Source organism: Desmodus rotundus, chromosome 12, assembly GCF_022682495.2.
Source record: "Desmodus rotundus isolate HL8 chromosome 12, HLdesRot8A.1, whole genome shotgun sequence".
Lineage (NCBI taxonomy): Eukaryota > Metazoa > Chordata > Mammalia > Chiroptera > Phyllostomidae > Desmodus > Desmodus rotundus.
The window spans coordinates 14,023,078-14,050,120 of NC_071398.1; the positions used below are offsets into that span (position 1 = coordinate 14,023,078).

At 59.7% G+C, this 27,043-nt stretch overlaps 1 protein-coding gene across 2 annotated transcripts in view; it reads left to right on the forward strand.

Moving 5' to 3' along the window:
- The first annotated feature begins 20,455 nt into the window (after positions 1-20,455).
- CDH5 (cadherin 5) overlaps positions 20,456-27,043 on the forward strand; it is a 34,040-nt gene continuing 27,452 nt past the window's right edge. The window contains exon 1 of one of the 2 annotated variants that reach the window (XM_024555957.3): positions 20,456-20,612. The gene's annotated coding sequence lies outside the window, so the exon portion shown is untranslated. Of the gene's footprint in view, positions 20,724-27,043 lie in introns of both variants that reach the window. The other variant, XM_045191924.3, reaches the window with a different exon arrangement.

Here is a 27,043-nt window from a genome sequence, read left to right on the forward strand (position 1 = left end):
GGCATGGGCGGGGGATTTCCCATGGAACTCTCTAAGGGTCCGGTGCCCTGTGTGGCCCGGGGAGTGCCCATGCCGTTACTTTACCCCGCAGGACACTTGCATCCAGCAATAAGCAGCCCTCTGCCTCCACGGGGCTCAAACACCTGGGCCCGGTGTGCGGGCACCTGGCGTACGTGGAGGCAAACCCGCAGAGCCCTCTGGCCCGAACCCACCACTGCGAAGATCCCCCTTTTCTTCCATCCGTAAAGGGGTCACGCTTGAGGAGTGGAAGAACATGGGGAGGCCCCCAGGAGATGGCTTTTCTCCGAGCCTCGGCTGGCTCGTTTCGGGCCCATACGTGGGCCGCGCATGCGCACTCAGGCTCCCAAGCACACGCCTCCCTCGGCTCACCTAACCCACCCTTTAGAGGTCACAGCAGTTTCACAGGGTCCCTGGCACCTGTCCGTGGACACAGGAGCCCTCCCTGCCACCCAGGGGACCGCGCGATTTCCCATGGGCCACACTTCCCAGCAGCTCTCCCAGCTCCTCAGAGACAGTGTGCGCAGGAAAGACTTGGGGACCGGGGGCCTGGGCGGGGGATTTTCCAGGGGGCTGTCTGATGGCCAGGCGTCCTCTCTCGCCCGGTGAGTGTCCAAGCCGTCCCTTGACCCCCGCAGGAGACCTGATTCCTGCCACAAGCGGCCCTCTAGCCACATGGGGCCGGGACACCTGGGCCCGGTGTGCCAGCAACTGGCCTACATGGAGGCAAACAAACAGACACCTCAGGCCCGACCCCACCACTGCGAAGATCCCCCTTTTCTTCCATCCGTAAAGGGGTCACGCTTGAGGAGTGCAAGAACATGGGGAGGCCCCCAGGAGATGGCTTTTCTCCGAGCTGCGGCTGGCTCGTTTCGGGCCTACACGTGGGCCGAGCGTGCGCACTCAGGCTCCCCACGCAAGACTCCCTCGGGTCACGGGACCCACCCTTGAGGTGTCTCCTGACCTACCCTTTAGGGGTCACGTGACCCACCCCTGAGGGGTCTCGTGACCCACCCCTGAGGGGTCACGTGACCCACCCCTGAGGGGTCTCGTGACCCACCCCTGAGGGGTCACGTGACCAACCCCCGAGGGGTCACATGACCCACCCTTGAGGTGTCACGTGACCCACCCCCGAGGGGTCTGGTGACTCACCCCCGAGGGGTCACGTGACCAACCCCCGAGGGGTCTCGTGACCCACCCCTGAGGGGTCACGTGACCCACCCCTGAGGGGTCAGGTGACCCACCCCTGAGGGGTCTCGTGACCCACCCTTTTGGGGTCACGTGACCCACCCTTGTGGGGTCCCGTGACCCACCCTTGAGGGGTCTCGTGACCCACCCTTGGGAGGTCACGTGCCCCACCCTTGAGGGGTCACATGACCCACCTTGAGAGGTCACAGCAGTTTTACAGGGTCCCTGCGCACCTGTTCGGGGAAACAGAAGCCCTCCCTGCCACTCAGAGGACCGCGCGATTTCCCACAGGCCACACTGCCTAGCAGCACCTTCAGCCCCGCACAGACAGTGTGCTAAGGACAGACTTGGGTACCGGGGGCATGGGCGGGGGATTTCCCATGGAACTCTCTAAGGGTCCGGTGCCCTGTGTGGCCCGGGGAGTGCCCATGACGTTACTTTACCCCGCAGGACACTTGCATCCAGCAATAAGCAGCCCTCTGCCTCCACGGGGCTCAAACACCTGGGCCCGGTGTGCGGGCACCTGGCGTACGTGGAGGCAAACCCGCAGAGCCCTCTGGCCCGAACCCACCACTGCGAAGATCCCCCTTTTCTTCCATCCGTAAAGGGGTCACGCTTGAGGAGTGGAAGAACATGGGGAGGCCCCCAGGAGATGGCTTTTCTCCGAGCCTCGGCTGGCTCGTTTCGGGCCCATACGTGGGCCGCGCATGCGCACTCAGGCTCCCAAGCACACGCCTCCCTCGGCTCACCTAACCCACCCTTTAGAGGTCACAGCAGTTTCACAGGGTCCCTGGCACCTGTCCGTGGACACAGGAGCCCTCCCTGCCACCCAGGGGACCGCGCGATTTCCCATGGGCCACACTTCCCAGCAGCTCTCCCAGCTCCTCAGAGACAGTGTGCGCAGGAAAGACTTGGGGACCGGGGGCCTGGGCGGGGGATTTTCCAGGGGGCTGTCTGATGGCCAGGCGTCCTCTCTTGCCCGGTGAGTGTCCAAGCCGTCCCTTGACCCCCGCAGGAGACCTGATTCCTGCCACAAGCGGCCCTCTAGCCACATGGGGCCGGGACACCTGGGCCCGGTGTGCCAGCAACTGGCCTACATGGAGGCAAACAAACAGACACCTCAGGCCCGACCCCACCACTGCGAAGATCCCCCTTTTCTTCCATCCGTAAAGGGGTCACGCTTGAGGAGTGGAAGAACGTGGGGCGGCCCCCAGGAGATGGCTTTTCTCCGAGCCGCGGCTGGCTGGTTTCGAGCCTGTACGTGGGCCGCGCGTGCGCACTCAGGCTCCCCACCACAAGCCTCCCTCGGGTCACGGGACCCACCCCTGAGGGGTCTCGTGACCCACCCCTGAGGGGTCACGTGACCCACCCCTGAGGGGTCTCGTGACCCACCCCTGAGGGGTCACGTGACCCACCCTTGAGGGGTCACGTGCCCCACCCTTGAGGGTCTCGTGAACCTACCCTTGTGGGGTAACGTGCCCCACCCTTGAGGGGTCTCGAGACCCACCCTTGGGAGGTCACGTGACCCACCCTGGAGGGGTCAGGTGACCTGCCCTTGAGAGGTCACAGCAGTTTCAGAGGGTCCCTGCTCACCTGTCCGTGGAAACAGAAGCCCTCCCTGCCACTCAGAGGACCGCGGGATTTCCCTTAGGCCACACTTCCCAGCAGCACTCTCACCCCCGCACAGACAGTGTGCTAAGGACAGACTTGGATACCGGGTGCCTGGGCGGGGGATTTTCCATGGAACTCTCTAAGGGCCCGGTGCCCTGTGTCGCCCGGGAGTTCCCATGCCCTTCCTTGACCCCGCAGGACACTTGCATCCAGCAATAAGCATCCCTCTGCCTCCACGGGGCTCAAACACCTGGGCCCGGTGTGCGGGCACCGGGCGTACCTGGAGGCAAACCCGCAGACCCCTCTGGCCCGAATCCACCACTGCGAAGATCCCCCTTTTCTTCCATCCGTAAAGGGGTCCTCCTTGGGGAGTGGAGGAACATGGGGAGGCCCCCAGGAGATGGCTTTTCTCCGAGCCGAGTCTGCCTGGTTTCGGGCCAACACCTGGGCCGCGCATGCGCACTCAGGCTCCCAAGCACACGCCTCCCTCGGCTCACCTGACCCACCCTTTAAGGTCACAGCAGTTCCACAGGGTCCCTGGGCACCTGTCCGTGGACACAGGAGCCCTCCCTGCCACCTAGAGGACCACGCGATTTCCGCTGGGGAACACTGCCCAGAAGCACTCCCAGCCTTGCACAGACACTGTGCGCAGGATAGACTTGTGGACCAGGGGCCTGGGCGGGGAATTTTCCAGGGAACTCTCTAAAGGCCAGGTGCCCTCTGTTGCCCTGGGAGTGCCCACGCCGACCCTTAACCCTGCAGGACACTATCATCCAGCAATAAGCAGCCCTCTGCCTCCACGGGGCTCAAACACCTGGGCCCGTTGTGCGAGCACCTGGCGTACGTGCAGGCAAACCCGCAGACCCCTCTGGCCCGAACCCACCACTGCGAAGATCCCCCTTTTCTTCCATCCGTAAAGGGGTCCTCCTTGAGGAGTGGAGGAACATGGGGAGGCCCCCAAAGAGATGGCTTTTCTCCGAGCCGCGGCTGGCTCGTTTCGGGCCCATACGTGGGCCGCGCATGCGCATTCAGGCTCCCAAGCACACGCCTCCCTCGGCTCACCTGACCCACCCTTTAGAGGTCACAGCAATTCCACAGGGTCCCTGGGCACCTGTCCGTGGACACAGGAGCCCTCCCTGCCACCCAGGGGACCGCGCGATTTCCCATGGGCCACACTTCCCAGCAGCTCTCCCAGCTCCTCAGAGACAGTGTGCGCAGGAAAGACTTGGGGACCGGGGGCCTGGGCGGGGGATTTTCCAGGGGGCTGTCTGATGGCCAGGCGTCCTCTCTCGCCCGGTGAGTGTCCAAACCATCCCTTGACCCCCGCAGGAGACCTGATTCCTGCGATAAGCGGCCCTCTAGCCACATGGGGCCGGGACACCTGGGCCCGGTGTGCCAGCAACTGGCCTACGTGGAGGCAAACAAACAGACACCTCAGGCCCGACCCCACCACTGCGAAGATCCCCCTTTTCTTCCATCTATAAACGGGTCCCCCATGAGGAGTGGAAGAACATGGGGAGGCCCCCAGGAGATGGCTATTCTCCGAGCCGGGGCTGCCTGGTTTCGGTTCTAGACCTGGGCCGAGCATGCGGACTCAGGCTCCCCACCACAAGCCTCCCTCGGCTCACGTGACACACCCTTGAGAGGTCACAGCAGTTTCACAGGTTCCCTGGGCACCTGTCCGTGGACACAGAAGCCCTCCCTGCCACCTAGCGGACCACGCGATTTCCGCTGGGGCACACTGCCCAGAAGCACTCCCAGCCTCGCACAGTCACTGGGCACAGCATAGACTTTGGGACCAGGGTCTAGGCGGGTATTTTCCAGGGAACTCTCTAAGGGCCAGGCGCTCTCTCTCACCCGGTGAGTGCCCACTCCGTCCCTTGTCCCCTGCAGGACACCTGAATCCCGCGATAAGCGACCCTCTAGCTCCATGGGGCTCGGACACCTTGGCCCGGTGTGCAAGCACCTGGTGTATGTGGAGGCCAACCCGCAGACCCCTCCGCCCCGTCCCCACCACTGCGAAGATCCCCTTTTTCTTCCATCCATTAAGGGGTCCCCTCCCCTTTTTCTTCCATCCATTAAGGGGTCCCCGTTGAGGAGTGGAAGAGCATGGGGAGGCTCAGGGAGATGGGATTTCTCGGAGCCGCGGCTGACTGGTTTCGGGCCTAGACCTGGCCGCGCATGCGCACTCAGGCTCTCCACCAAGGGCCTCCCTCGGGTCAGGTGACCCACCCTTGAGCTGTCAGACCATTTGCACAGGGTCCCTAGGCATCTGTCTGGGGAAACGGAAGCCCTCCCTGCCACCCATAGGACTGCGTGATTTCTGCTGGGCCACACATCCCAGCAGCTCTCCCAGCCCCTCAGAGACAGTGTGGGCAGGAAAGACTTGGGGACCGGGGGCCTGGGCGGGGGATTTTCAAGGCGGCTCTCTAAGGTTCAGGCATCCTCTCTCGCCCGGTAGTGCCCACGCAGTCCCTTGACCCCCACAGGACACTTGCATCACGTGATATGGGGCCCTGTAGCTTAATGGGGCTCGGACACCTGTGCCCATTGTGCAAGCAACTGGCCTACGTGGAGGCAAACCAGCAGACCCCTCCGTCCCGTCCCCAGCACTGTGAAGATACCCCTTTTCTTCCATCCGCAAAGGGGTCCCCCTTTTTCGAGTGGAAGAACATGGGGAGGCCCCCAGGAGATGGCTTTTCTCAGAGCCGCGGCGGCTGGCTAGTTTCGGGCCAAGATGCTGGGCCGGGCATGCGCACTCAGGCTACCCCAACCTCAAACCTCCCTCGGGGCAACGTGCCCCACCCTTGAGATGTCAGGCCAGTTTCACAGAGTCCCTGGGCCCCTGTCCAGAGAAACGCAAGCCCTCCCTGCCACCCAGAGGACCACAGGTTTTCCCATGGACCACATTTCCCAGCCGGTCTCCCACCCGCGTTGAAGCAGAGTACCAGGGAAGAACAAGGGATCTGGGCCAGGGACGGGGTGCCGGCCATGGTTCCACGCCCGGTGAAGGGGGTCCAGTCAGGCGTGACCCACATCCACGTTCGGGTTCTCCTGTGGGGAGTCAGGCCCTCGCCCTGCCTTGGCAACTAAGAGTTCTGCTTTGTCTGAAACTGCCCCACCCTGCCCCCAGGTGGCAGACTTTGACCCTGGGGCTTCCATCCTCCTGTGTGTGGTGAACCACCAAGAAAGTGAGTGTGACCGCTTCGATCTCAGTCCCCCAGAGCTCGAACCCCCTTCTCGGTGAAGAAATCGGCAGGCTCCTCCTGTCCTTGGTGTCCGCAAAGCGCATTCACCTGCGGTGAACCTGGGCCCGGGCGAGCAGCACCGGAGCCCATGGTAGGAGCCCGGGGACCCAATGGAAGCCACCCCTGCCAGGCCTCGGGCTCTCCCGGGGGAATATCTCGGGGAGCGGGCACCCTCTCTCGCCTAGATCATGCCCCGCCGTCCCATGAGCCCCACAGGATAGCTGCATCCCACGATAAGCGGCCCATTGCCTCCATGGAGCTCGGACCCCTGGGGCCAGGGTGCCAGTCACGGGGTTAAAAACCCCGTGGGATTTTTCTGTTGCTGGAAACCAGCAGACCCCTCCGTCTCGTTCTCCCCGCTGCGAAGATCCCCCTGTTCTTCCATCCGTAAGGGTGTACCCCCTTTCGATGAAAGAACAGGGGGGAGGCCCCCGGGAGATGGCTTTTGTCGGAGTCACGCCTGCCTGGTTTCCGGCCAACCCGCGGGGCCCAGCAGGCTCACGGCAGGCACCCCCACCAGAAGCCTCCCTTGGGGCAACGTGCCCCACCCTGGACATATCAGGCCAGCTTCACAGGGACCTGGGATTCTGTCTGTGGAACCGGGAGCTCTCCCTGCCACCCAGGGCACCGTGTCATTTCCCGTGGACCACAGTTCCCAGCCGGTCTCCCACTCCCGCTGAGGCAAGTGCCAGGAAAGAACAAGGGACCTGGGGCCGGGACAGGGTGCCGGCCACGGTTCCGCTCCCGGTGAAGCGGGTCCAGGCGGGCATGACCCACGTCCACGGATGGGTTCTCCCTTGAGGAGTAAGGCCCGCGCCCCGCCTGGGTGGCTAAGAGCTCTGCTTTGCCTGAAACTGCCCCACCCTGCCGCCAAGCGGCAGACTTTGACTCTGGGGCTTCCATCCTCTTGTCTGTGCTTAACCACCCAGGAAGGGAGTGTGACCCCTTCTACCTCAGTCCCCCAGAGCTCGAACCCCCTTCTCTGTGAAGAAATCGGCGGCCTCCTGTCCTTGGTGTCCGCAAAGGGCATTCCCCTGCGGTGAACCTGGGCCCAGGCGAGCAGCACCGGGCCCCATGGTAGGAGCCTGGGGACGCAATGGGAGCCTCCGCTGCCAGGCCTCGGCCTCTCCCAGGGGAATCTCTCGGGGCGCGGGCACCCTCTCTCGCCTAAAGAGTGCCCACGCCGTCCCTTCATCCCCGCAGGACACCTGCATCCCACGATAAGCGGCCCATTGCCTCCATGGAGCTCGGACCCCTGGGGTCGGGGTGCTAGTCACGGGGCTAAGTTGCTGGAAACCGGCAGACCCCTCCGTCCCATTCTCCCCGCTGCGAAGATCCCCCCTGTTCTTCCATCCGTAAGGGGGGACCCCCTTACGGATGGAAGAACAGGGGGGAGGCCCCCAGGAGATGGCTTTTGTCAGTGCCACGGCTAGCAGGTTTCGGGCCAAGACGCCGGGTCCGGCATGCTCAGGGCAGGCACCCCCACCAGAAGCCTCCCTAGAGGCAACGTGCCCCACCCTTGACATAGCAGGCCAGGTTCACAGGGTCCCTGGGGTCGTGTCCATGGAACTGGAAGCTCTCCCTGCCACACAGAGGACTGCAGGATTTCCTGTGGACCACAGCTCCCAGCACGTCTCCCACACCGCAGAGGCAGAGTGCCAGGAAAGAACTAGGGACCTGAGACCTCGACGGGGTGCAAGCCACGGTTCCGCGCCAGGTGGAGCAGGTCTGGGGGGGGTGTGACCTAGGTCCGAGGACGGGGTCTCACGTGGGGAGTCAGGCCTGCAACCCGCCTGGGAGGCGAAGAGCCTGGCTTTGGCTGAAACTCCCCCACCCTGCCTCAAGGGGGCAGACTTTGACCCAGTGGCTTCAACCCTCTAGTGTGTGCTGAACCACCCAGGAAGGGAGTGTGACCACTTCTACCTCAGTCCCCCAGAGCTCGAACCCCCTTTTCTGTGAAGAAATCGGCGGCCTCCTGTCCTTGGTGTCCGCAAAGGGCATTCACCTGGGGTTAACCTGGGCCAGGGCGAGCAGGACCGGACCCCATGGTAGGAGCCCGGGGAGGCAATGGGAGCCACTGCTGCCAGGCCTCGGGCTCTCCCTGGGGCTGTCTCAGGGCACGTGACCCTTGTCCTCGGACAGGGTCTCCCGTTGAGAGTCAGGCCTGTGCCCAGCCTGAGTGGCTAAGATTCTTCCTTTGGCTGAAACTCCGCAGCCTGCCTGAGTCGGCAAACATTTACCAAGCGTCTTGACTCCCTATAGTTGTGCTAAACCACGCAAAGAAGGGAGTGTAACCACTTTGACCGTGGTCCCCCCAAGAGCTCTAAGACCCTTCTCTGTGTTGGATCAGTGGTCCCCTGCCCTTGGTTTCCACAAATGGCATTTACCTGTGGTGAACGTGGGCCCGGGCGAGGAGGACCAGGCCCCATGGTAGTAGCCCAAGGAGGCAACAGGAGCCTCTGTGGCCAGGGCTCGGGCTTTCCCTGTTGCCTCCCTCTGGGCCCTGGCTCCCTCTGTCGCCTAGAGAGTGCCCACGCCGTCCTTTGATTCCCCGCAGGAGGCCTGGGAACTTCGGGGTGTGGTCCTCTGCCTCCCCAGAGCTGGGACTCCAGGGCCAGAGTGCACATCACTCATCTAACTTGCTGGAACCGGGTGGGTCCTCCACTCCAGGCCTCCCCACTGTGATGATCCCCATGTCTTTCCATCCGTAAGTGGAGAGGCCCACAGGAGATGGCTTCCGTCAGAGCCAGGGCTAGCTCACTTGGGCCCAAGATGTGGGGCCGGGCAGTTTCGGGCCGGCACTCCCAATAGAAGCCTCCCTCGGGGCAATGTGCCCCACCTGGAGATATCATGCCGGGTTCACAGGGTCCCTTGGACCGTGTCCATGGAACTGTTACAGAGCAGGGCAGGGGGTGGTTCACGATAAATTATTACAGAAAGGACTCCCCCTTTCTGTCTCTGGAGGTTCCTTCCCCCCACGCCCACCTGCTAGGTTTGAAATGCCCGCCGCCAGAGGAAAGACGTCTCTCAATGCCAGAGACTGGTGAAAAGGAAAGGAATTGTTTATTTAAAAGTTACACAAACTTAGAGTAATGACTTAATGTCTTCAATAAGATACTAAAGTCCTCTAGAATACCCACAGATGCACAGTCCTTCCCTCTCCCTGTGCCCAGTCCGGGGTACCGTGTCTCAGGAAAAGAAGTAGAAGTCCGTGATTCAGGCTCCCGGCACCATCAGCTGTGTGGCCGCTTCGATCTCCAGTTAATCCAAAGCCATGTGGCACCTTCTCATGGCCCAGCAGCAAGAGTCCTTTCTCCCCTTTTCAGAACCGCATGGTCCTCTCTTTACTTCACCAAAGCTGCCTGAATCTGGCCCTCTTCCTTTCCCCTCAGAACCTCGTGGTACTCTCCTCTTTTACTTCAGAACCACATGGACCTCTATCTATCTACTTGCTTCAGAGCCTCGTGGTTCTCCCATTTACTTCAGAGCTGCGTGGTCTACTCTTTCCTTCAGAGCCGCATGGTCTCCTCCCTCTTTTCTTCGGAGCCGCATGGTCTCCTCTTTTCTCCCCCAAAACCTTGTGGTCCTCCCCCTTCTATGGCTGCCGGGCCTAGGTTTAAATCCCAGCGCCCATCTTCCTTTGCAGCCCCATTTCCGACTCCTCCTACAGTCAGTTACACCTGCCAGCATCCCTGTATTCTTCCAGCTTTACTGGGCTGCCATAGTAAGTCTGGGCAGGTGTGGCCCCATGGCATGGAGCCAATCATCTCCACACTCTCACACAGGTGCTGTAACCAGGGGGAGTTGCTTCCCAGTCCCATCATGGGTGGAAGTCACTCCCATCTCCCTGGCTCAAAGCAGGGCCACAGCTATTTAACATATCCATGAAACCAGTTAAAGGTTATAGATATGTTAAATGACTGTGCCAGGGGTTAGCTGCAAAGCTCTTGCTACCCAAAACAGCTCTGAATGGCCCTGTTCCATGTGTCCCATCCCCCCTGGCTCAGGCCTGTGGGGGTGAGGACATCCTACATACATTTTTCTAATATTTCCTGGACACCCTGAGTCCTGGACCCCATTACAAATCCCTTCTTGGGGCCCTCCTCTTGGCTGCACCCTGCTTCAGAACTGCATGCTTTCCCTGCCATCCGGAGGACCGGGTGTTTTTCTGGAGACCACACTTCCCAGCAGGTCTCCCAGCCTCCCAAAGGCAGAGTACCCAGTGAAGAACCAGGGTCCTGGGGTCAGGTCGGGTCCCGGGCATGGTTCCACACCAGGTGGAGCGGGTTCAGGTGGGTGGGACCCACGTCCAGGGCCTGGTTCTCCAGTGAGGAGTCATGCCTGTGCTTTGCGTGGCTGGCTAATAGTGTGCCACCCCCATATGGGTGGGACCCCCTTACGAATGTAAGAACGGGGGAATTCACAGTGGGGAGGCCTGGAGCGAGGAGTCGGCACGTTACCCACCAGTTTGGCGAGTGGCGTGCACCCCGGCCCCCGGGGTCCCTGCTCCAGGGAGGCAGAGGACCAATTCCCCAGTTGTCCAGGAGACCTGCGGGGAATCAAGGGATGGCATGGGCACTCTCTAGGCCAGAGAGGGATCCAGGGCCCAGAGAGAGGCTCCAGGGAAAGCCTGAGGCCTGGCTGCAGAGGCTCCTGTTGCCTCCCTGGGCTCCCACCATGGGGCCTGGTTCTGCTCGCCCAGGCCCAGGTTCATGGCAGATGAATGCCTTTTGCAGACACCAAGGGTAGGAGGCCACCGATTTCTTCACAGAAAATGGTGTTCGAGCTCTGGGGAGACCATGGTCGAAGCAGTTACCCTCCCTTCTTGGGTGGTTTAGCACAGATTTTAGGGAGTTCAAGACGCTCGGTCAATGTTGGCTGCCTCAGAGCAGGTTGGGGGAGTTTCTGCCAAAGCAAGAGTCTTAGCCACCCAGGCAGAGCGCAAGCCTGACTCCCCATGGGAGAACCCATCGTGGGCGTGTGTCCTGCCCGCCCGAAGCCGCTCAACGTGGCGGGGAACCTTGGCCGGCACCCCGTCCGGGCCTCAGGTCCCTGGTTCTTGCCTGGGCCCTCTGCCTTTGCAGGGCTGGGAGACCTGCTCGGAAGTGTGGTCTCCAGGAAAATGTGGGGTCCTCCGGACGGCAGGGAAAATGTCCAGTTCCACGGACATGACCCCAGGGACCCTGTGAACCTGGCCTGATATTTCCAGGGTGGGGCACATTGCCCCGAGGGAGGCTTCTGGTGGGAGTGCTGGCCCTGTAACTGCCTGGTCCCACATCTTGGCCCCAAGAGAGCTAGCCTTGGCTCTGACAAAAGCCATCTCCTGGGCGCCTCCCCCCTATCTTACGGACGGAAAGACAGGGGTACTTCGCAGTGGGGAGGCCTAGAGCGGGGGAGCCTGCGCATTTCCCGCACGTAGGCGAGTGACGGGCACCGCAGCCCCCGGAGTCCCAGCTCGGAGGTCAGGAACTTGCTTAGCCCTATCCCCGGGGTTCCTGATTCAGAGGGCCTGGTTGACGCTGCTGGTCAGCACCATAGTTTGAGGCCGTTGCCCTGGAAAGGGGGTAAGTGAGCTAACGCTCACAGAGTTGGAGCCCGCACCTGTCACCAAGGAAACCCTCAGTGAATTCGGCTACTCTTTTCCTAAGCCCACAGCTGTGTTTCCAGGCCACATGGGGTCACCCTGGCACCCACCTGGGCCCAGCTCTGAAGCTAGAGTCCTGGCCATCTCCTGGCTCTTTGCCCTGGAATGTATCATGGAGCCTCGATTTCACATCTGTAAAACGGGAGTAAAAACCCCTGCCTCTCCAGGCTGAGATGAGAGAAGATGGTCTATGCAAAGTACCTGGCACAGGGTACATCTCAAGAATTGGTTGCGAATCTTCATGAGCTTGGATTAGACGATGATTTCTTAAGTTTTCTATCAAAAGCACGAGAGACAAAAGAAAACCCTAAGTTGGACTTCATTATATTCAAAGGGCACCAGCAAGAAGTGATGACAACCCAGAGAACGGGAGAAAGCATTTGTAAACCATCTATTTGACAAGGGGCCTGTATCCAGAACACACAAAACCTCTCACAGCAAACAATCTGAAAAGAAACTTTCCCAAACGTGGCATACAAACAGCTCATAAGCACACAGAGATGCTTGACAGTGTTGGTCATACGGGAAACACAAACCAAAACCACAACGAGGTGCCACTTCCTATCCGCGAGGGCGGTTAGAGTAACTTTTTAATACAGGTATTAACACGTGCTGGTGAGAATGGGAAGAAATTGGAGTGTCCACATAAAATGGTGTAGCTGCTTTGGAAAACAGTTTGACAATTTCTCAAAGATTCAACTTATAAGTTACCATATGACCCAGCAATTCCACTCCTAAATATGTACCCCAAGAGAAGGAAAGCTAGGGTCACATAAAAACTTGTACACCGAATCCATAGCAGTCTTATTCATAGCAGCCCAAGCAGAAATAACCCAGTGGTCTACCAAGTGATAAATGGATAAGCAAATGTAGTATGTCACACACCAGAATGTTACTCATCCATAAAATACAATGAAGTTCAGATACGAACTACCACACAGATGAACCTTGAAAACACTGTACTCATTGAAAGAAACCTGTCACAAAAGGCCACATATTATATAATTCCATTTGCATGAAATGTCCAGGATAGGCAAACCCATACAGACAGGAAGGAGATTAGTCGTTGCCAGGGCTTGCAGGGAAGGGAATGGGGAAGACTGCTAATGGATACTGGGTTTCTCTCACGGGTGATGCAAGTGTTCTGGGATTAATGATTGTGACTGCTGTACAACTCTGTAAATACACTTACAAAACACTCACTAGTCTGCTTTAAAAGGGGGAACTTTATGATATACGAAATATATCTCAATGAAGCTGTAATTTTTAAAAGGAGACGATTTATATTTTTTTGTCATGGATATGATATTTGGATTGGATTTCAGGGAGTTGGAAGGGCTAGAGGTTCTTGGGGTGGTGGGACTCCAAGCAGTGGAGGCTGCACGTGCAAAGGCCCTGTGGCCCCACAGAGCACTGTGCTCACAGGGAACGCCATCCCCCAGCACACTGTAGGTAGCGCTACAGGCAGCAGCAGGCCTCGAATGCCAAGCTTAAGGAGCTTGTGCCTTGTCCCAAGGAGTGAAAGACGGTTCCAATTGCAGCCTGGTGAGAAACGAGGTGGGTTGGGGTGAGGCTAAGTGTGACCCTCCAGGGTAAGGGAGGACCAGAATGGAGATCCCAGAGCTGAAGACCCTGCAGGATTGGCCTTTAGCTAAGGGGAGGTAGCAAGCCATCCCCCAACGAGCCCCCCAGCCCCAGTCATCCTCTACTCCAGTCGACAGCCACCACACGTTTCCTGCGAGTGGCCCCAGCCAGGACTCAGAATGGGAAGGAAACTTTTGCAGAAATACAAAGAGGACTGAAGCCGTTCTCAGCGATTGTCCCTTAGCCCAAGGTGGGCGGGCCTGGGATGGCGGCCAGATTCTCAGGCACCAGGGAGTGCAGAAACAGCCAATACAGACAAGAGATTCCCGGCTTCCTCCTCTTGGCTGGCCCCCTAGACTCCCGCAGAATTGCCCCAGCACTGCCTTGCCTTTTCTTGCCACTACTAGTTAGAACCGTACACAAACTGAGAGTTAACAGGCAGCAAGCCACCCCTGTGAGTATGAGCTTTGGCACAGGGGCTGGAAGGGTTCCTTCGAGCTGGTTGGAGTCTCTTATTTCCCTCTTGGTTCCCAGTGGCATGGCTGGCAGGCAAGGCTGGGGACCCCCCAAGATCTCCACCGGCCTGAGTGATCAGTCCCATCCCATCTGCCTGGGCTTCTCCCCTCCTCGGGACCAGTTCAGACACCCTCTTTCCCAGCTGGGCTGTGCCCAGAATGCCTGCCTCGGGCTACAGGGGTGAGGGCAATGTGTGCCAAGGTCCCTGGAGACGGGACGGGCCAGGACAGGCAGGAGGCAGAAGTCCCAGGCTCACCAAGCTCTGGCCCTGCTGCTGCACTGCTGTGCCTCAGGCAGGTGCCAGAGCCGCATCTGGATGCCCCACCAGGGGGCGCAGGACGGGCCAGCCCCTGACCCACCTTCCTGCCCCGCAGATGGTGAAGCCCTGACCCATTGTTCTCGGGGACACTTTGACGGAGGGCACAAGGAATGTGGGGCCTGGGGACGGGAAGTCCTGGCTTCTGTGGGGGGGGAGGTCTCTCTTCCAAACTCAGGCCCATCCTCCAGAGAGAGGCCTTGGTCCCCTTGTGCCCCTCCTAGCTCACCAAGCCACACTGTAACAGGGCCTTGACCTCTCTGTGCCTCTGCAGGGGCGAGGGTGCAGGAGGGTTGGTCAATAGGGTAATGGGACAATGACTCCAGATGACAGAGGAGGAGGGTGCTGCCCAAGGCCTGGCCCGCCCACGGCTCAGCTGCACCCCTCAGCCTGCTCATGTACCCTAAACCCACACACGGTCACACACATGTGGGCGCCTTACAAGTTCCGTGCATGCTCTTCCATGTGCACATACAGCTGCCAAACGAATGCACACACGGTGCCTGTGCTCACACCCTGACATGTGTACACATGTGACAGTGATGCGGCATCGCTGGCATGACTCATGTTTATTGAGCACCTACTGTATGCCAGCCACTGCTCTAGGCACTTCACTTGAACCTTCTCAACTCCTCCTCCCAGCAACCCCATGAGAAAGACGTGCAATCAGTCCCATTTTACAGAAGGGGAAACAAAGACACGAAAGCTACATGGCTTGTCCAGGATCGTCAAGACTGTAAGTGGCAGAGGCAGCTGGGTTCAGGACACAGCCCGAGACACCCTCCGAACCCTCATGCTCATCTGCTCCTTGCTCCTCCCCTGCGGTCCACAGCATGGTTCCCTAACTGGCTTCCCCGGATGTTGAGAAAAGTGAGACACATCTGGGAAAGTGCTCCGCGGATGCGGTATTGTTCTCAGTGTCGGGAATTCAGTCCCTGGCCAGCCAGTCCTTTCCTGGTCCCAGAGAGGCCTCTCTCACCTCCCGTCCCCCCACCCAGCTCTAGCGACCGCCCGCTCAGTGGCCCTGGCTTGTGGTTCACCAGCCTGTGGCCTCTCCCTGGCCTGCTGACAGGCCACAGTGTGGATAGGGAGATTCTGCTAAAATTCAGGGCTCCTTGGGCCCCTGCTTGGGGTGAGGGGCCCAGGGTCCCCCTGCCTGAGCTCTCAGTGTGGCATGAGAGGCCCCACCCCCTGGCTTCATCCCCAGCCAGTCCCTCCCTGCACCTGAGTGCTTCCCCCCCCCACCCCAAGGAATGGCTTCTCCTTCCCAAATAGGCCTTGGTGCCCTTGACCTTGCTGTCCCCTCTGCTCAGCCAGGTCTGCTCTGTGCTTGGTGACCTCCTGCCCATCCTTTCAGAGCAACCTGGGGACTCCGTGGTCCAGGAGCTGGGAGCACACCCAGCAGGGGGCACGCACCTCAGCCACCAACCTGGCCCTACCCAGTACAGCATACTGCTCTGCCATCAGAGAGATGGGGCGTCCATCTCTCCCATCAAAGTGGGGACACATGAAGGACAAGGACCCAGCCTGAGTCACCTCTGTGTCCTCCATTCCCAGCACAGAGCTGGGCCCAGTTTGGGCACTGTAACTGAGCATCAAACATTGTTAAACAATGACTGGTTGTCAGCAGCAGGAGGATGCGGAGTGAGCACTAAACGGAACCGCAAGATGCAGGCGGCTCCTGGCTCTGCTACTCTGGGGCTGTGTGACCTTGGGTAAGTGACACAGCCTCTCTGAGCCTCCTCAGCTCCCTTATCAGGGAATGCAGATAGTATTTGCAACTCTCAGGGCTGTCGTGTGGAATCATTACCTACATAAGAAAATAGGGGAGGGGCCCAATAGGCTCTCAAACTGAACAAGTGGGGTGTAGAGTGGGGTGGAAGCTTCTGAGAGGACAAAATGCTTTCCAGAATGGGAATCTAGGAAGGTTGGATGCAGGGTGAGCTGGGCACTGGAGGGCTAGGAGGGTCTGGGCTGGCAGAGGTAGAAAGGACAGGGCACCCCAGGTAGCAAGGAGAGGTGGGCACAGGCTAGGGGGCAGGAAGCTGCAGCATCTCAGCCTAAGAGTGGATCTAGGTTGTTCTGCAAGGCTAGGGCACTCACCTGAGCCCTGGTTCCAGCTGGGCACTGATGTGGTAGGCCGGTCACTTAACACTATAAAATGGGCAGAGCCATATGCCGCCCTCAAGGTCAGTTCATGGTCATGGTAGTGACTGTAACTAACTCTACCCCCCGTGTCAGAGTTTATCAGCGGACAGCATCTTTCACTTCCCTGAATCCCACCCTCCTCCTGGCCCAGGGTTGGGCAGCCAGCAGGGCAGAGAGATTGGTTGGTTGACTGGGTACTGCCTTGAAGCCTTGGAGAAAAGGACTCGCTGTGCGCTGGGATGGGATACGCCACAGAACACAGGCATACACCTGGCCCCGCGCCTGTGTCTGCCTCAACATGCCAGTGGTTCATCCACCCAGGCGTTCACCCAGTCATGCCTTCATCGGTTCCATAACCCCGACTCCGCTCCCGCCCTGAGCTCAGCTCCTGGCACTCCAATGTGAGCCTAGCCCCATCCCTGCTCTGAGGAGCTCTTCCTGCTTCTGTGGGACCACAGCTGTTCCTCCTTCCTGCTCCTCCTCCCTCCGGAGCCCCCAGAGCCCACCCCACACTGACCCCCATTCTCTTTCCCCTCAGCGAAGCCAAGGAGCTTCCCCAAATCCTGCTGGGCAGTAACACAGCAGGCCAGCAGGCCGGCCCTGAGGCCAAGCCGCCCTCTCTCCCTGCAGTCAGGAGCCCAGTGGGCCGCCTGTGAGTCCAACGCACCCCACCGTCCCCCTCTGTGAGGGCTTTGCACACAGGTCGGGGCCACCCGGTGCAGGGAGAAGAGACCCACACCCCACACTGCCCCTGCAGGAGCTGCAGATCTGGCCCCCAGTGCGCAGACTGCCATCCTAAGGGCCCCCAGTGTCATGTGAGCATCTACGGAGCACTTGCCCTGCGCTGGACGCCCGTCAGGAGCACACGCACCAAGGAGACAGACCCAAGCCGGGTGGAGGGAGCAAAGATGAGCGGGTGAGGGAGGTGGTGGGTGGTGAAGGGGGCCTTATAAATGCTTCCGGAGCCTAGAGGAGGGTGTGGAGCAGAGGGATAGTCTGGGTGGAGAAGGTGGATGGGGCTCTGCAGGCAGGCGACGGCAGAGCCCCAGCAGCCCAGGCACCGGGGCTGGGGGGCGGGCAGCGGCATGGCGGGGGGGTGGGAGGGTGACTGCCGAAGCCAGTGGCACAGCTTCCAGACCCGTCCTCAGGCCCCCACAGACCACCCAGGGGAAGAGGCGACAGGGAACTCGGCTCAGTGGAATGGGAGGCCCGGTTCAGAATTCCCGTCCCACCACCGCAAGCTCTGCTTGCAGGGCTCGCTGAATTCCTAGTCTCTGTTTCCCCATCTGTGTAATGGGGATGACGACAGTGCCGTCCCCCAGGGCTGGCCGGAGCCTGCAAGGGGAGGCCCCGGGGACGGCCCAGTGCGCTGCCAGCACACACAGACCACAGACGGCGGCCCTCAACCATGCCCGCACTGACATGGTCTGGGAGCTGCAGGCAGTAGGTCGTGGGGGCCCACTGCCAGCAAGTCTCACTCCACGGGCCTGGGGAGGGGACCAGGAATCTGCATTTCCACACCCCCCGCCCCCGCCAATTGATTCTGATTCTGAGACAGGTGGAGAGACGCTCGCTCGATAAATGCTGTTGCTCCCAGCATTTACTTCCGTGGTCCCACCTGATGCACAGGACGGCCTGAAAGCCCGACCCAGTCACCCACTTCCCAGGTGCAGAAAGAGGCTCCGAGAGGCTCGTCAACAGCCCCAGGTCACAGAGTCAGGGATGGGTCGGGGAGGGTCTGGCCTGGGTCTGCCAACCCCCAAGGCCAGGCCAGTCCAAGCAGGACGTGCCAGGGCCCCCTCCCTGGACAGAGGCAGGGTGGGTGTCCCAGGCCTCCCCACTGCCCCCATCCTTGCTTCCTCCTCTTCGCTGCTAATCAGGCCTCGCACACCATCCCATTTCCTGCCGGCCTGCCAGCTGCCTCCTTTGCCCCTGATAGCACTTCCTGGCCTTGCACCTTCCCATTACCTCCTTTGCTGCCACACAGGTTGGAGCAGGGGGTGGGCAGTGGCAGAAATCGGGCATGAGATCCTTGGGGGCACTAGCCTCCCTCCTGGGGCCTGGACTACCTCGGCATGGCCACGCTGTCCCCACCCCAGGGGCACGAGCCTGGACGGCCATCCCTTGTTTACAACATGACAGGAACAGCGGGTTTCAGGGCAGGGTCAACTTCCCCACAGACTGGGACACAAAGGGAACTGGCAGATGGTGGCAGGACAGACCCCGCCAGGGTCTGCCACCAGCAGCAGGTCGGAGACCCAGCAGGAAGCTATGCCCCTGTGGGCACGTACACCACCAGGGCGGGCGGCTGGCCCAGGCAGGGTGAGGGGCTGGAGCACCAGGGACAGAGCACTGGCCTGGCCTGGCCTGGCTCCTCTGTGGTCACCTCCCAGCCCCTGGCAGGAGAAGGCAGAGTTAATCCAGTTGGAGAAGGAAAGGCTGAGCTTTGTTTATTCCACAAACACTGATCGAATGTGCTGGATCCCACTCAGAGGCCACCACAGGACCAAGACCTCCAGCAGACCTGGACTTCCCAACTGCTGGACATCCCCTCAGCACACAAACATAGCTTTAAAAAAAAAATTTTTTTTTTTAAACCAGAAAGCCTTGTACTCCTCCGCTCCCACTTGCTCCAAGTCCCGGGGCAGGGGCTGTGATCGCGCCCGCCTCCACGTCCTCACCCCTTTCACCAGGCCCTAACCCGTCCAGCTGCTCCTCTCTGGTTACCCTGCTCTGTCACAGTCATCGATGGCCTCCCTCTTCCAAAGCCACCCTCACTCCTCCAAGGCTGACCCAGCTGACACCTCCCCATTCTCTCATCCCTGGCTCCCCTCCTTCTTCTATGGGCTCCCTTCACTTGAAAATCTACACACCCCAGTGGCTCGGGCCACTCCCTGTAGGCGCCTCCACGCCCAGGCTTCCAGTGTTAGCCAGAAAGAAGCCCCCAGATTCCAACTTCATCTCCAGGCCACCTGTGTCTGCCCATCTCCAACTGCCAACCTGACATCGCCACCTGGGTGTCCAAGGGCCATCTCAAACTCAACACACCCAGAAATCTGTACCTCTCCCTCCCCAAAACACACTTCTCTACACCATGCCCCATCTCCAAACTAGTGTCCTCTGACTTACAGAGTGCCCCTGGGCGAGGCCCTCTTCCTCCCAGGTCTCTGTCCTACTGTCCAACGGAACCAGTTCGGGACTTCCCAACCATTCATTCACCCGTGGAAAAATGGACAGCTATTCAAAGGGCAGACTCCCACTGTGCGCCCTGGGAGATTCCAAATCAGCTGGCCTGGGGTGGGGCCCCAGTGTCTGTAGTTTGTGAAAGTTCCTCATATGATTTTCATACGAATCTGGGACACGCACCCCCACCTGCCCACCCAGCTTCTCGGGCCCCATGAGCTCTGGCCCTGCCTCAGCTTCCCTATCTTCCAAGCTGCAATTTGAGTTTTGTTTATGTCAACAGCCCTGTAGGGTTGAGGCTCTGATTACCCCCACTTCACAGGTGGGGAAACTGAGGCTCAAGGGGACACAACTGGCCCACAGTGACATCAGAAGCAGAACCAGGGCACCTGACTCCACCTGACACTCCTAAACCCAAACGGCCCCCACAAGGCCAGGCTGGCACTCCGCGCTGGAACCCCTGCCCACCCCGCCATGGAGAAGCCTCTGGGCCCTCCAGGGCCAAGAGCTGCAGTTTGTCCGCCTTCTCCCCCCACCAACCTCACCCCCAAAGCCCCTAAAGCCTCCCCAGATCCTGCAAAGTCTGTGCCTCCGTCAGCATGTCAGGAAATCACCTGAGAAAATCTGGCTCCGGGCCCAGGCTGACCCCAGCGGGCTCTCTGATCCTGCTATGCCCCAGCTGGGTGGACAGGCTCAGACTGGCTGAGTCCCAGTGTCTTAAGCTATAAAATGACAGTGATGATACCTGCTCTTGGGGTAACAAGAAGGATGAACCAAGGCCCTTGGCAGGTGCTAAGGCCCCACTGAGTGCAGATTTGAGGCCTGGGGTCAGCATATGAATTGAGCGTCCCAGGCGGGTCCAGGGCTAGGCCTCCGTGGGGACAGCATGGCTGGGCCGAGGCGGCCGCCCACCACGGCCTGCCTATCTGCAGCCAGCCCAGCCCTCACACAGAAACAATAACAGGAAACCATCCCAGGGGGAAGTGGGCCAGGGCCAGCTGGAAAACCTGAAGGGGGCGGCGGCCGACCTCCCTCGCCGCTGCCGGGTGTGGCTCCCCTCGAGAGGCCATCGGAGCTGCTCCACAGAGCTCCACAGCACTCAGTCCTGGACAGACGGTCTGACTGACGGAACACAGACTCCTCAGCCCCCAGCACGGTGAGTGAGCGCCCCCTGAACCCTGGCCCACCCCACAGCCATCGCCTCGTGCCCAAGACAAAGAGGGTCCTGCCTTCCCCATTGGCAGAATGGTTGCCGTTGGGGTCCCAGGTGAGAGCCAGGCCTCAGGGCAGACGGGGTCTCCTCCTGGCACAGAGCAGGGCTGGGAAGCACACGAACGGGCATCCTCAGGGCTGAGGGAGTGGGTAAGGGCCAGGCTCTCCCTCGTGTAGACTCTCCCCCTCGTGACTCCCACTGGCGCCGGGCTCAAAGAGAGCAGGGTGCTGCCTGAGCCGCCAGCACGCCAGGGCTGGAGGACTGGGACCTAGGCCTAAGCTCCTCTGATGCCCCTTCCCCCATGGGAGAGGACAGACTGCGGCCTGCCCTCATGCCCTCCCCCCAAGGCTCTGTGCTGGGACCAGGAGACGAGCCCTGGAAGGGGCGTGCAGAGCCCTCTGCCAGCCTGTGCCCCCAGCTTCAGAACAGGCAAACAGAGGCTTAACTCTGGGTACTCGAGGCCCTGCCTGTGGAAGCCCTTCCCCTACCTGCCCCACTCAGAGCTGTGGGAGCTGGGGTCAGGAGGGCGGCCACCCTCTCTCCCTCAACACCCAGGCACCCACAGCCCTCGAATGTTAGGGAAGCCCCTCAAAAGGACCTGACTCAGGTAGTCTAGGTGAGAGCCCAGGCAGGAGACAGTGGTGCCGGGTACAGATCCCAGCCCTCCCACTCACTTCCCATGTTACTATGGGAAAATCACTCCACGTTACCAGACCTCAGTTTGCTGGTCTGAACAATCTGCTGTGGGACTGGAGGTGATGCATGGACGGCTCGTAGGCAACAGAGCTCCTTATCTTACCGCTCACTACCAACCACCCGTGAGTTAGCCGCAGCCTCTCTCCATTTCTCAGTGAAGGAAACTGGGATTTGGAGAAGTTAAGTAAGAGCTGGGGTGGGGGGTTCGAACCAGGAGCTCACACCCCAAAGCTCAGGCTCTTTCTGGCAGCATGGAGCTTCTCCGTGTCTCAGCTTTCTTGTCCATCAAACAGAGGAGACGGCCTCTTCCTGGGGGAATTTAATGAGGCAAAGGACACACCTGGCTCCCAAAGTGGCTCACAGTAGGGCATCTTCAAAAAATCACAGCCGGCCCTGGCCAGGTGGCTAAGTGGGTTGGAGCGTCGTCTCATGCACCGAAAAGGTCACAGGGTCCATCCCCGGTCAGGGCACATCCCTGGGTTTCGGGTTCAATCCCCAGTCAGGGCGTGTACAGGAGGCAACTGATCGGTGTTTCTCCCTCACATCAATGATTCTTTCTCTCTCCCCTGCCCCACCCCTTCCTCTCTCTCTAAAATCAATAAACATCCTTGGCTGAGGATTAAAAAAAAAAAATCACAGCTGAATTTACCTGCTGCCCCAGAGCTGACCATGGCTGTGAATGCCACACAGGTTTTGGCCCCTGAGGTCAGGAGGCCCCAGCAGGTGAGAGGGGCGGTAAAAGCCAGAGGACCTCCCCCCTGCCCTTCCTCTGGCAAGCACTCTGGGGAGTTCCTGTGAGCCAAGCACTGCACGCTAGTTCCCCAACTGACAAGGGCGTGTCTGCCCTGAGGGATGGGCAGACAGAAGCCTACAGGGGGAGAAGGGCATGCTGGGGGAGGCCGATGTGGTATGGCCGGATGGTTGTAGAGCAGGGCATGGCAAGAGGGCTAGAGATGCTGGAGGCCAGGAGCGCCAGGGCCAGGCGCTTTGGTTCACCTTCAAGGAGACAGGGAGCAGGGTCTCTCCTGTCTGGCCTGAATCCAGACACCTGTGGGCTCTGGCCTGGTGGCAGCAGCAGACCTCCTAGTGCCTGGGAGCTGCTGAGTCCCAGGCAGCCCTGCCGATTCCAGCTTCCTGTGGTGAGGGGGTAGGGGAGGCATCCACTGGCCTTGGAGGGGTTAAACTGCCCGCCCTGCAGTCTGGGCCTGAGCAATTGTGCTGCTGAACAAGGGCCGGACATGGGGGCAGGAAGCCAGAGGGGGCCATGCTTATTTTCTCCCAAAGTCGGATGACTCACAGCTCTGCTGCTGCCTCGGGGGCGCAAGGTGGACACAGCAGCCACCAGCTTGGGAAAACTGTTGAGCCCCTTAGCCATGTGGGCCCATGCCTGCTACATCCATCACTTCTCTGCACCCCATACACCCCCGCCCCAAGCAACCCTGAAGCTACTAAAAGAATGCCCATTTGACAGATGGGACCACAGAGGCTGAGAGAGGCTGCGTGGAGAGGTTACAGTATGAGATGAAAGCAGGATATGAGTGAGACCAGAACCTTCTGACCCCACAGCCCCCAGCACACACCATAATCAAGCTCAGAGAGGGGATAAGACAGGAAGGTTTGGACATGACTGTTCAAGCCACAGAAGCAGGAGTCAGGATGAGCCAGGAGACCAATAAGCTCAGGGAAGGAATGTTCCAGGAGACAAGACCTACCCTGAGGAGCTTGACTTCTGGCTGGAGAAATACTGAAAAGCCCATCCTAACACAGGTCCAAGATGATGTTGGGTGGAGAGATCATGGAAGGCTTCCTGGAGGAAGAGAAGAAGCACAATAAGATATTGGCAGGCCTTGGGTCATCATGATCTGATCCTCAGTCTTCTATCTCTAGGGCAGGGGATGAACTCAAAGGGCCCCAAACTCCTTCAGGGACCTCCAGATGGCCTGCATGGGGCTCCAGAGTAACAGTCAGATCCTGGCAGGTGTGCAGACCAGGAAGAGGAGGGAGTGGGGCCCATGGGACCGGGCCGGGCAGGCAGTAAATGAGATTTCCTTCTGGGGGAGAACAGAGGGGAGTAGAAGTGAACCCAGGACAGAACCAGGAAATGAGGTCAGGTGTGACTCGGCCAGTCGAGTTCATAGCCTTCTAGGCTGGAACTTACTGAGCACCTACTGTATACTGGGCTTTAAACCGATGATTTTGCTTAATGCTCCTGACAAAGGAGGCAGCTGATCTTGATGAAGCAGCTAGAGCTCAGAAAGGGCAAGGGGTGGGCCTACAGCCACGCAGCTCATGGACAGGTTCAAACAAGCAAGTGGTGGAGCTCATTCTGTTGCTCCCACCGACTGCCTCAGAGCCCCAGGCAAAGTCAGGAAGCCCAGAGGAGCCTAGCAAAGGCTCTGTAGGGGAGCGTTCTCTCCTTGAAGCTTGGAGATGCCCCATTAGGAGACAGGGGCATAGACTGGATGATCCTAGAACCCAGGGACCCGAGCACAGATTTGTTTCAAATTGCAAACCAGCTCTACTAAATTTGTGGTACCTACTTCAGAGTTTGGACTGAAGATTCAGGGACTGAGTTCAAGTTCAGTGGGAATAAACCCAGTGGTTGATTAGTGATGTCTACCAAGGGTATGGGAACAGGTGAGTGACAGCCTATGAGCTCTGTTTTCCCAACCCTACTGTAAGAGGCCCCCACACAGGGGTAGGCGTGTGTTCATCAGGGACCCATAAGAAGGCGAATCTTAATGTCCTCAAAGGATCGGCGCTTTGTGATGTGCCTGATAACATCATGGGCCATTAGTGAAGCTATCTGGGGACAGGGAAGGGCTTCTTGGAGGGATATCAACTATTGCATTGCTCTGCCCACCTGAGGTGCTGTCTGCAAATACGCGGATTTGTTCTAAACCCCATGAGTGAATACAGACGCAGTGACAAGGCCAGAACTGGAGACTGAGGCAGGCCGGCAGGCAGCAGTGGGGACACCGGAGCCTTGAGTTCATGCAGCTAGGTGTTGGATGAAGGGGAGACAGACCGGGACCTCCCTGGTCAGAGACACTAGGCTGTGCTAGGGACAGGAGTCAATCAGAAGACCTCATGGACGAAGTGACCTGGGGCTTGAAAAGAAATACAGCATTCACTCGGGGGACACAGCAAGGAAGGGCGTTCGGGAGGAGGGAACAGCCTATGCAGAAAGCCTGCTGGAGAGAGGGAGAGCACTGTGCGCTCCAGGAAGGTCTTGTTCTCCTCCGGCAGGAAGGGGCAGGGAGGTGGGGAAGAGGAGAGCCAGAGGGGTGGGCAGGGGACAAACCGTCCTGCAGGGCCTTGAACTCTGGCTCAAGAGCTAGATTCATGCTGCAGGGGGTGGGGACCCAGGGAGAGGGGTCAGCAGGGAAGCTGTGTGGTCAGTGTGGTCAGCTCTAAACAGAGTCAAGACAGGGAAGGACCCCGAGGGGAGGGGATCGGGTCTGGGACCACGGGAGCAGGCCCCTGGGCTGAACTGAGCTGCAAACCAGGAGAAAGCCCGGGGGCAGCTCTTAGCTACCCCGTTCCACACCCAACACACCCCACCTCCGAGGCTCCCAGGGCCTCACCCTCCATCCTCCTAGTGTGTGGCTGCCAAGGCCCAGCTATAAATGCTTGGGCTTAGTGGACAACTTGGGAATCCATGAAGGAGTTTGGGGATCCCTGGCTCTAGCTTCTGCCCTGGGCTGAGGTTGTGGGGTGGGAGGGTGCTGGGAAGAGTTGCCCAGGGCCACACAGGGAGCAGGAGAAGGAGCAGGAACTGGGAGTGTGGCCCAATGTGTCCCCTCCCAAAGACACGCCTCCTGCAGGCTTGGGACCCAGCCCCTCATCCCTGACCCGGGCCTCTGGGCCAGAGCCCAGAGCCTGCAGGAGGCTGTGCTGGGACTAAGTGTCCAGTCCCCCTTCTGGGGCTTCGCCTGGGGCTGGGCCCAGCTGACAGATAATGTGCTGGGCGGGAACAGAGGGGCCAGACCCCAGGAGCAGAGACCCTTCAGGAGCTGGTGTGGGCAGACTCCTGGGGACAGGGATGTGACTTGTGTAGGCACATTTGCGGGTGTGGTGTATCCATTTGGCCTGAGGATGTCATGTGGGTATCCCTGACCTGGAGGCTTCCTCCACCGCACCCCAGGGCCCATGGCCTACTCGATACCCCCCGGGGTCCAGACTTAGCCCCTGAAACCTCAGGCTTGAGAAGGGCCCTGGTCACGCCAGCAGCTAGGGCCTGCCCAATGGTCAGGGGCAGGGCCAGCCCAGGAGTATCTTCCAGGCCACCCTGCTGAGTGGCTCCCAGCAGGGTCCAGGCTTCTTGGGGTCCATGTAGCTACAAATGAAGCAGCTCCAGACCCTCCCATCCCCTCCCTTTGTGCCCTGTGACCCCCTAGCCTCTCCTTTTAAAGAGCACAGAGCTAAGCAGATCTCACAGCCCCAAAGACACATGGGGGCCAGAAAAATAAAAGGAGCAAAGGGAGTTTTGCCTGACGTCCCACACAATAGGACAGAGAGAGGCAGGACTCACGCCTGGACTGCAACCCCCAGACCAGCCGAGGTCCCCACTCTCAGCCCTCTCCTAGCTTCCTGACTCCCCCCTCAAAGCCTGCACCACAATCTGAAACCACGTGTTCTACCCAATGGCAGCGACCACCTCTTCCACCGGGACATAGCCTGTGCTTGCTCCCCAAGCTCAGTTCAGTACCAGCCCATAGTCGCTGCTCAATAACTGTTTGTCAGGTGACTGTGTCACCCCGAGGCTCTAGAGCAGGCTTCAGAGAGGTGGTGACATGGGAACTAAATCTGGGCAGCGGAGAGAGAGCGGCAAGGGCAAAGGGCAAGGTGTGACTGAGTCTGGTGGGTGTTATCATCCTACGGGCTGGAACTGTGCTTGGAGGCTCCCCAAGCTCCTCTGGGACCCAGACAGGCAACCAAAGCAAAGAGCCCACTTGGCTCGACCCTGAGACCCTGCTCAGTTCTTGGGCCCAGCCCAGGCATCTGGGTTTCAACCACACAGTGGACACAGACCGGACCTGCAGCTCTCCACAGCCCCGCCCTGCCGTCCAGGCATGGCTGACCCCAGCCACTCCCTGGGTCCCCTGCCCCTGCTCCTGGGCTCCCTGCCCGCTCCCCAGAGGCTTTGGGCCACACTTTGTCCTCTCATTTTGGGCCCTCCAGATCTTCCCAGATTGACCAAGGGCACAGAGGGCCCGCCCCTACACACGAGTCTATCTGGAGCTGCCCCCAAATCTCTTACGGGGCTCCAGAGATGGGCATGGTCCTGGATCCTGCGTGACAGGGACATGGGCGGGCACCTGGCCTCTGCGCGCCCAGCATGCACATCTGAGCTGCCACGTAAGTCCTCTCTCCCCTCAACGCAGTTGTGGGCAAGTTCTCAGGGCTGTTCGGCTAGGAATTTCTGAGCCTGGAAATCACTTCCAGAATCTTCCAACCTCTGCATATCTGTCATACCAAACCCACCCTGCACCAGCAGATCGCTCTGAAAACTGTAAGTGCACCCGAGAGGCTTGAGTCCTATCTGTGGCAAGGTCAAGGGTTAAAGTGAGCCTGACCTCAGCTGTGGCTCTGACAACAGGGAGGTGCGGCCAGGAGCACCCTGCTTCCAGCTGTGGGTACCATCCATCCTGCCACCTGACTTCCTTCTCATTAGC